Here is a 10,377-nt window from a genome sequence, read left to right on the forward strand (position 1 = left end):
CTTAATGACTCTCAGGTTGGTGAGATGGCTCAACAAGTAAAGCTTCTTGCCGCCAAGAAGTTCAATTTCCTTGATCCCTGCGGATGGAGAGAACGAAATCTCACAAGTTGTTCTCTGACCTCCGCACCATGGCACACTCAAACATTTCCCTAAATACATCATATATACCCACCTACTTACCTAACTACATAATACGTGTGATTTTAAAAATAAATACATAACAATAACAAAATCACCTATTCTATGAAGCTTGCACTGTCTCTGCCTGTAGTGGGTTAGTGTACAGCTGCTTGTATTTAAATGCTAAATACTGGCTCCCCAGATCTGGTTGCTGCCCACTAGCAGATCCTCATGTACCCCACGTACACTATGTAAACCATTCTCCCCGGTTTAACTGGTCAAGGAAAGACTGGAGCCCGTGATGGAGCCACAGAGGGAGAAAGGTGGGATTTGAGTACTGAGTGATGGGTCTCAGGATAGATGAAAGGGGAAAGAAAGAAAGGACACAGAGACGGGAGGAGGCAGCCACGAGAGCAGATGGACCATGAGCATTTGGCCAGGAGTAACAGCAAGTAGCAAGGGACATTTGGTTGGGATACAAATTAGAGTAGCTTTGAAACCTATCCAATCTAGGTTTGCAGCTTAATACCTGGACTGTGAATCTTTTATACAAGCTAGCTAAAAGGCTTAGTTCCTTTTACATCTTCCGACTAAGGAAACTGGGTTTTGTTGCTGTTTTGTTTTGCTTTGTTTTGTCTTGTTTTTGTATGTACCACTCCCCTGTATCTGTACTTTTCTTGTGCTTGGAGATACAGTCAAAATTGACAGCTAACCATCCGTCCTATTTAAGCAGTCACCTCCTTCAGGACAGACTCTGGAGTCTAAAAGGCACTATTCTCTTTCCAGAGAACCAAGTCCTTCAATTTTGGATATGGGACAAAGAAACTAGTTAGTTAACACTCTCACCCTCTGGTTTCGTCTCTTCTGCACTAATCCTTTCTGAGATGGTTAGAGGCAGTTAGGGGTAGAGAGGCTTGTTCAGCATTTTCTTGTCATTAGAAGGAACTACTGAAGTACTTGTGGGTGGAAGTTGTTACTTTAATTTTTTCAAAACCTATTTTTAATGATGGTTCTTAAATGCTTTAACCTCACTTTTAGCCTATAACCACCTGAGGCAGTGGACAGAAAGGATATGGGGGAAGCAGACCTGTTTATAAATGGTTCTTTGGAGCAACTCCTGTCTGTGTTGTCTGGAAACTGGCAGTTCAGTTCACAGCTTAGCAGGCAACAGCAGCTTGATTCACTCGCAAACACCTCACAGCTACACCTGCAGTCCAGCTGGGTAGAGTTGGGATAGCAAACATGAATCAGCAGCAGTGCCACTACCTAGCAGAGACAGACAGGCCTCAGCCTTGGCACAAGTCAGCAGGAGGGACCAGGGTCAACAGAAACTCCAGGGAAAGTTCTCAGCTGTGCCTCTCTCATTGAAGCAAAGATCAGTGAAGACACAAGACCAACAAGCATTGCACAGCTAGCTCTATAAGCAAGCCTAGCTCAGCCACCATTGCTGTCCATGTCAAGTCCTTTTACACTTCCTCCAAACATCACATGTCCTCCACATGTCTTGCCTCAGCATGTGCATTTGTCTTAGCTGAAATCACTGCCAATAAGCCCAAGTCCGCAGAAGAGGCAAGAAACTGCAGCAATACACCACCAGACATTTTTTGACAGGTTTCTCTCTATGGAGTCCCTACGAATGTAACTCAGCTATACAATATAAGAAGACCAATACATGCATGTTGTTAGTAAAGAATCCTTCTTCATGAGTCCTTTCACATGCTTGCTTTAGCAGAACATCCTCTCTCCTGGGTCTGCTTCAGTAAAATGTTCCTTCATGAGTCAGCCTTAGCCTTTCACCTGTGTCCTCTTTAGGAAAACACTCCTTCACATGTTTGCCTCCTCATAACACCATTTGATACAACCAACTTTTTAAAGAACCCTTAAGTTTCCACTTCAGGAAATCACAGAAACTTGCCTCAAGCTGAATTTTAAAAAAAAGTTTTAAAAACAAAACAAAACATACATTTTGATGGCTCAGCAGTTAAGAGCACCGACTGCTCTCCCAGAGGTTCTGAGTTCAATTTCCAGCAACCACATGGTGGCTCACAACCATCTGTAATGGAATTTGATGCCCTCTTCTGGTGTGTCTGAAGATAGTGACCATGTACTCACATACATAAAATAAATGAATAGGGGGGATGGGAGAGGGAAGGGGATAACATTTGAAATGTAAATACATAAAATATCCAATAAAAATAAAATTAAATTAATCTTTTAAAAAACAAAAATTTTATTTTATTTATTTATTTATTTATTTTTGTGCATGTGGGTGTTTTGCTTGCATGTATATCTGTGCGCCACATGCTTGTCTGGTATCTTCAGGGGCCAGAAGAGGGCACTGAATCACTGGAAGTGAAGTTACAGATGATTGTGAGTTGCCATGTGGGTGTTGGGAATTGAACCCATGTCTTCTGGAAGAACAGCCAGTGCTCTTAACCACTGAACCATCTCTCTAGCCCCTTAAAAATTATTGAAATATTATTTATATCTCCAGAAAAGACAGGTAAACTCTAAGGATCTTAGATTTAGTGATGCACCATCACCAAGCATTTCCCTATCACCCTCTGGCCTGTGTTACCTTTGTAATCACGAAGTGGCCACTAGTAGCAGGGTTACTTCAGGAACATGCATTACTTTATGCATGTTCAGCAGGTAAGAATTGCTTCTCTTTCCCAGAAGCCTTGAGCCTCTGCTTCTTTCACCACACAAGGAGACAACCGGAAGCTTCTAATTATGACCCAGCCAACAGCCCCTCAGGGACACTTAGCTGTCAGCACCTTTTACCTTGGACTTCTCAGCCTCTAGAAATGCATGGTATGAATTTTTGTCAGAGACACTGCCCCAGATGGCTTAGAGTTGCCTATCCCTTAACCAATCACTGACCGAAGCGACAGAATTCCTTTAATCAGTGAGACCATTTGTTTGGGTTGATTGGATGCTGCGAAGCTATAGTAGATTGTGTTTTTAAAATGGGGCAATTATACTTGCATCTACATACTCTTCTTCCAATGAAGCTTCACACTTTTCCCATCAAGAGGTGGAACTTGCAGTGTATTATGGCCTCTCTCTCTCTCTCTCTCTCTCTCTCTCTCTCTCTCTCTCTCTCTCTCTCTCTCTGTGTGTGTGTGTATGTCTGTCTCTGTCTGTGTGTGTCTGTCTGTCTGTCTTTGTCTCTCTGTCTCTCTGTCTCTGTCTCTCTCTGTCTCTCTCTCTCTCTCACTCTCACATATGCACACGCATGGGGTGGAGGCATGTAGATAAGGAGTTTAAAGTGACCCTCCCTCACAAGGAGGCCAGTCTGGGCTAATTGACACCTTGTCTCAAACAAACAGAAAATGAAAATGACTGCAGAGAGAGGTGGGACCTCAGTTTCCTCTCCTTGAATCTGGGCGAGCTTTTGGCCCCTTCCTGTTGCTATATGATTTCTGAGATTTAATGTGAGAAAGTGCTTTAGTGTCTCCAGGCCTGCTGTCTCCGGCACTCACTCAGGAAAGTCAGCACTATGCTGTGAGGTCTCTCGAGCTGTCTGATAAACAGACCCACAAGGGAAGACTATTGGCTATTGATTGCCAACTCTTAAGAGAACTATCTCAGCCATAGATCCTCCAGCCTCGGTCTCAATGCCTTTGCTGATACCGTGTGAGCTCAGGACAGCTGTTTCATGCCTAAGTTATAAGCTGGTCTGTTACACAGCAGCAGACAGTGGGATGGGGGTACAGTGTGGAAATCCCTGTCTCTTCAGCGCTTCCTCTTGTTTCTCACTCAATCATTGGGCTAGATGTGAATCATAAGGCAGGGGGTGAAGAGATCGAGGAAAGATTTGAAGTCAGAATTCTATTATATTATTCACTGATCTTAGGAACCAGGAGTGCTGCAACTTGTGCGGCTTTGGGATTGTCCTAATTGGGGTGACAGGGAACAGAGGCATGCATACAGAAAAGCTGTGATTGGGTGGGCTGCGTGCTCTGATGGAGACACACCACCAGCAGCAACCTTGAATTATAACACATTTACTCTGTACATATGGATCAAGGGAGCAGGTTTATTGTTTACAGGTGACCAGGAGGCAGTTTTGGTTAATTTGGGTAGGAGGTCTCTATAGGAGAGCAGTCTCAGGCTGTGAATTGCTGAGAGGAGGAAGCTGTGGTTGACATTTTCTGCACACACTGTTGAAGTTTGCCCAAGGACCAGGGGAAGGCATTGCCATGGGTCTGAGGCACTGGATTCCTGACAGGACCATGCTCGTGTTCACTCAGGACTTCATCTGCTTTGTACACATTCAGGGTTTTCTTTGCCCCTCATGGGTTTTGGCGGTGAGTGCCTTCAACTTTGTAACAATACTAATATTTTGTACATTTCCTTGACAAGTGTCTTAGATAGGGTTTTTTTCCCCCATGAAGGAACAATATGACCTTTATATTCTTATAAAGAAAAACATTTAATTGGGGCTGACTTTCACTTTCAGAGGTTCGGTTCATTATCATCATGGTGGGAAGTATGGCAGCATCCATGTATTGGAGGAACTAAGAGTTCTACATCTTGATCCAAAGGCCGCCAGAAGGCAACTCTCTTCTGCGGGCAGCCAAAAAGAGGCTCTCATTTCACATTGGGTGGAGCCTGAGCATAAGTGCCTCAAACAAAGCCCACCCCCACAGTGACGCCAACAAGACCACACCTCCAACAAGACCACACCTCCTAATAATGTCACTCCCTGGGCCAAGCATATTTAAACCATCACAAGTTGCAGTGCAAGGTTGCTGCTTATAATTTAGATGTTTGGGATCCAAGGAAAATTATCATGATTGATGATGTAGTCTTTAAGCTTTAACTACACCCACCACCCTGGAAGGAGGAGCCCTCTTTCTCTTGCTTATTCTAGAAGCAAAGATCCTGAGGGTGGATGTCAAAATAGTTTCCACATAATTTCTGTAAACATTTCTTAAATGGGCTGACATTTATTTTATTTGAAAGAGAGAATGTATGCTTAAGGAAATCTATAGAAATAATAAATAATAAAACAATCTCTTTGGGATCTGGCTAAGCTACTAAACTCAATGTGGCTGAAGGAATTGCTGCTTTCCAGGTCCTCTGCTTTATCATCCTGGGTTTGTTTTCTGCCCCCACCTCCCTGGAATGCTGTTCCTCCATCATTTGCTACAGTTGGTTTACTTCCTTGTATTCAAAGCAATTTCTGCAGAGAAGTCTCAGTATGTCTGTAATTTCCCAAAGTTTACTTTTGTTTCAAAATGGTTTAATGGTTACCTGGTTATGATTCCCTGTTGTTATTGACTACCTTGGAATCATGCCTTTGTTTCACGAGGCTGTTAATGACTAATTTGTTGTATTTAAGTTCTGCTCCTGTAGTCCCACCTACTTTGCCCACCAAATCCCTTATTTGAAAACCCCCTATCCCTGAGCTATAAAAACCTTGTTTTCCTCATGTCTAATGCTGACCTCTCAAACCCAACCTTAGGGAAGGCAGCCCAAGTACATGGATAAAAAAGCTTGCTTTAATTAAATTGGTCATAGTGACTAGGGTCAGTGGTTTTTCTACTCCCATGTTTGGGATTAAGAACTTCTATTTTTTTATTTATTATTTTTAATTAGGTGTGTGTGTGTGTGTGTGTGTGTGTGTGTGTGTGTGTGTGTGTGTAAGCACAAGTGCCAGGGGAGGCTAAGGGGCAGATCCCCTGAAGCTATAGTTACAGATGTTTATCTGTTCTGAGTGCTAGGAACTGAACCAGGTCCTCTGGAAAAGTAGCAAGCACTCTTAACCACTGGGAAATCTCCCCAGTTGTGGGGCAGAGGGCAGTGAATGGTACCTTGATTCCTGGTCGAGATAGGTCAAATCCCCGGAAGACCCTAAAAGGGACAGCAGATGCATTCCCAGTCTCCCAGAATATCGGGGCCTCACGCAGCTGCACCACCCCACAAAGACATTGTCTTGTAGGGCAATGCCTCAAGCCCCTCCTCCACAGTGAGGACGAGAGCACAGGTAAAATGAGAGCACAGGTAAAATAGGCTCGAGACAGATCAGTCATAGAAACAGGACCACACCTCCGAATATGTAGATGAGGTCTTCCCAAGCTCTCAGGCCAAACCAATAGGAAGGACCTGCTGTCAGACACTGTTCCATCCAAAAACCAGTATTTAAGTGTCGTGTTCAGAATTAAACGTGTGCAAGAATTGTTCCATCGTCCGAGCGCTTCTTTCTTCAGAGCTGTAACAGGGTAGCTTGGGGAAGAGATCTCCTCTCCCGAAATTGCCACGGGAAGCTCCCCTGCACCCCTCGTTGGCTAGTCAGTCTCCTCCTGCCTCAGCCTGACCTGAGCAACCCAAGCAGCAGCTGCAGAAAGGAGAAGGACTGGCAGCTGGGGCGGTGAAAGCTGTTCCCCTTCCCTGCGCAAGCTCTCTCCCCCTCGCCCGAACCTGAGCATCTAGTGGGGCAAGAGATCTCCATGGGAGAGGCCCGTGGTACCAGAGCCCTACACCCAGCCCACTACAGATTTTCTTATAAGGATCATGAAGACACTGAATTACTTGCTTGATGAAATGCTTTTACACTGACTGCACTTCTGGAGCTGGCTCCATTAGAAATGTAGAGGATGAAGCCAGGGGTGCTTCAGGCCTTGGGGAGAAGCAGCAGCAGGTCAAAGACAGCATTCTTGGTTTTAAATAGATAATGTGTTCATGTTGACTTGACTGAGAGGCCCTTCCTTTCTGGAGCTGACCACCATCCCCACCCCAAAAACACACATGAGCAAGACTCACAGGGTCTCCAGACTGTGACCAATCAGCCCACGTGTTTCCTAGCAAACTGAAACCCAAGCTCAGGTCCTGAACATTTCCACACACTGATAAAAATTTCTAGGTTGTTGACCAAAACACTGGAAGAAACTGACCCGGAGTTCAGAGACTTTTTGTTTTGTTCTTGAGAAGGGTGGTAGAAGTGGTGAGATAATTTTATTTAGAGGATTGAGAACAGGGAGGGCTAAAGTATAAACCACATGATCTGATGTTCTTGGCAGGGCAGATCTTCCTGGACTCCTTATGACTAAAAGCCAAATTTTCTAAACCTTAATATAAGCTCCACCTGACACCAAATCGCAGACATAAACAGGACATCTTTCTCTTGTCTGTCATGAGGACATGAACTCTAAATTCCTACGATAACTGTATTGGATCACACTGAATGCCCTGGTTGGTAGTTAACTTCATCTATGTCAAACATGCTGGTTTCAAATGCTCAGGTTTGAGCAATCTCCCTGCTTCACCTGAGACTACAGACATATGCTCTATCTACTATCTATCTATCTATCTATCTATCTATCTATCTATCTATCTATCTATCTATCTATCTATCATAGTGTCTCTTTGGAATCTTCAACCAGTCTGTCTTAGGAAGGTTTGAGACCAGCTAGCTGGTTTTGGCCCAGGGGAAACACCACAATGCCCTCTGAACATGTGACAGTTTCGGGATCCATTTGGTAACACACATATCTCCTCACGAAGACATTGTAAGTTCTTTGAAAACAAAGGTCATATCTTAGGCATTTCCCTAATTCTTCAATTAACAAAGCATAACACACTTCAGATATAAACAAATGACCAGAAGTTTCCTAAGTCTCCCCTAATAATATTGATTTTCAGTCTGCCTATTCCTTCTCCTACTCATCCTGCTTGTTAGATCAAGTGCTCTGATAAATTATAATAAGGTGTTTTGTTTATACATTGTATAGTGTGTGTCGACTTTAATATTTTTCTTTTGGTTATTGTTTTTTAAGAGACATACTGGGGGAAAAAATCAAACCAAGGAAGAGCCTAGACAGGAGGAGAAGCTTGCCAGTAATCACTTTCTTGTGGTCCCTTTGAGGGTTAGAGATGGTAGGAGGCCATGACTTGTGGGAGCTGCTTAGATGAACATCAGTAGTAGACACCAACACAGAACGATAAGGGAAAGTGAGCAGTAGTGAATGCAGAAGAAAGCTCTGTAACCAATCAGCTAATCCTAAAACAGCTAATTAAAATGGATTTCCTGCTATGTCATTTGTTGAAGTCCTCTGAAGCCCTGGTTTTGAGGGATCCTACATTCTTAGATCTTGTTTTAGTTTGTTCTGTTTAGAATTTTTAAATAAAATTTAAGATCATTAATTGGGGTTGAGGAAACAAGAGAAGGCAACAGGATATATGTGTCACAAAAGAAGAAAGGAATAGTAATTGGTAGGAAAGGGACACAGACCAGCAAGAGGGAAGGGAAGATGTGGGGGAGGGCAGTTCAGGGAGGTGAATGAGAACCACGTATAGGATATGTATGTGTGAGATTAAGTGTGTCACGATATGCATGTACTACCTTGTGAAACCCATCTTTGTTACATTAGCCAAAAACTTAATAGACACAGGGACTGTTGAGCTAATGGATACACAATCACCGATGCACTCACCAAGGGATCAACTTTGCACACCCTTTCATATCAGTGTGCACATCCCTCTTCTTCACTTCTTCCTTATTGTTTTCCTGAAACAGGATTTCTGAATGTTCAGGCTGGCTTTGAACACTATATCCTCCTGTCTTTACTCCCATGAGCTGAAATTATAGGCAGGCACTTCCATGCCTAGGTCTTATTTTTCTTAACAACTAAGTTGACTTTAATTATATAGACACATGCCAAGTGTTTAATGGTGTTTTTTTTTATTGAAAAGCAACTATAGTTAATTTTTCTCCCAAAAAATACTCCAGAATATTTGCATACCTAGACGTTGCTGAGGAAAACCTCCCAAAGGGAACACCAGTGGTTTCCAGGATATGAACATTTTGAAATTTGAGATTATACAAAATTGCCCCTCAAGGATTAAAGCTTTGGGGAGGCAAACAAAGTCCTTTTTAGGTTTGTAAGGCAGCATGTCTGCTTGAGAAGCCAGGCACTTAACAATAGATGTCTCTGTTCAGGCATGCTTGTTTCTGCCTTAAGGAGACACTTGCAGAACAACGGCTCCTGCATGCGGGCTAGCCTCCGAGCTCTCAGTGTTTCACCTGGGTAGAAATCCTGTTTCTTAGTCATCTCGAGATGCAGAGCCAAAGCAAAAGCCAACTAACAGGAATTACCTGTTTCTTAGCCTCTGGTTGCTGGAACCGTTTGCTATTTTCCAGTTACATTTCTTAAAGTATTTTATTTTTGATTAATTAGTGCCTCTCCTTGTGGTTTGGCGGGCGTGGCTTACTGGAAAAGAGAAAATCAAATACTGGTGTAGAGTTAAACAGTTTGAATTTTCAGTGTAAACTCTGGGCAGGTAGGTATGGTGGAGCACATTTTTGATCCAGATTTCTGTGAATTCAATGCTAGCCTGATTTAGAGTTCCAGCGGGGAGCGCGCGCACACACAGACTCACACCCACAGACACAGAGAGGGAAGGAGGGAGGGAGGAGAGGGAGGGAGGGAGGGAGGGAGGAGAGAGAGAGAGAGAGAGAGAGAGAGAGAGCGCATAAAAAGACTACAGTGGGCACTTGAGAAAATTACATACTCAGTAAATTTTTACTGCGGCTATTGGGTGCACGGTCAGTAGACTTGGATGCTCTGAGCCACTGCTTAAAGAGAACTGGCTGTGGGGCAGGAAACTATGAGTTTTGTTGACGGAATGGAAAAGTGCATTTGATTCTGCTGGGTGGTATCCTGGAGGAGAGTCAAGGTACCTAAGCAGTGACCAGGAAATGACTCAGAAACTTGCTGAGTCAGCGCACGGTCCCTTTCCCCTGCAGGCGAATGGGTGTGGGTCTCTGAGCCTGGCCAGGTGTGCTCGTGCCGGGATCTCAGACTGTGGGAAGCCTTCCTGACTTAAGCAGCGGGAGTCAGATTTAAAGGAGTTACACCTCAGGCACTGGAAACTTTAGAGCTGCCCCACCCAAGCCCCCAGGCTCCCAGCCCGTCTGTCTTCATCTTCCCTCTCCTCCCTTAATGCTACAACTAGCAGCAACAGGGAAGTGCGGTTGTGGTGTCCCATCCCCCACATACCTTCACAGTAGAGAATTGAGAAGCTCAGGGCGTGTTCCACACGGACCATCTTGCTTCCTACTTCCTCTACTAAAGAGGAACTTTTGAAAATTAAAGGAACCTACATACTGCAGCAAAATATAACCATCACTGCTGCTTCGAATCCAGCAATGTCTCTCTCCCTATCTGTCACGTCATTTTTATATGTAAGTTACAGAAGAAGGCTCACTGATAATAACTTTATTTGGTGTGTGTAGGAGTACTCCTGCAG

The 10,377-nt window shown here is 43.9% G+C and overlaps 1 long non-coding RNA gene across 2 annotated transcripts; it reads right to left on the reverse strand.

Moving 5' to 3' along the window:
* LOC116895545 lies at nucleotides 1–10,156 on the reverse strand. Of its 2 annotated transcripts, XR_004387285.1 has the most exons (3): nucleotides 10,128–10,156; nucleotides 9,224–9,338; nucleotides 1–77 (listed from the first exon to the last, which is right to left on the reverse strand). It is a non-coding gene; the product is annotated as an uncharacterized LOC116895545 (long non-coding RNA). The 2 variants fall into 2 exon arrangements; XR_004387284.1 differs by lacking the exon at nucleotides 9,224–9,338.
* Between the last annotated feature and the right edge of the window lie 221 nt (nucleotides 10,157–10,377).

The sequence above is a fragment of the Rattus rattus genome, chromosome 3 (genome assembly GCF_011064425.1).
Source record: "Rattus rattus isolate New Zealand chromosome 3, Rrattus_CSIRO_v1, whole genome shotgun sequence".
Classification (NCBI taxonomy): Eukaryota; Metazoa; Chordata; class Mammalia; order Rodentia; family Muridae; genus Rattus; species Rattus rattus.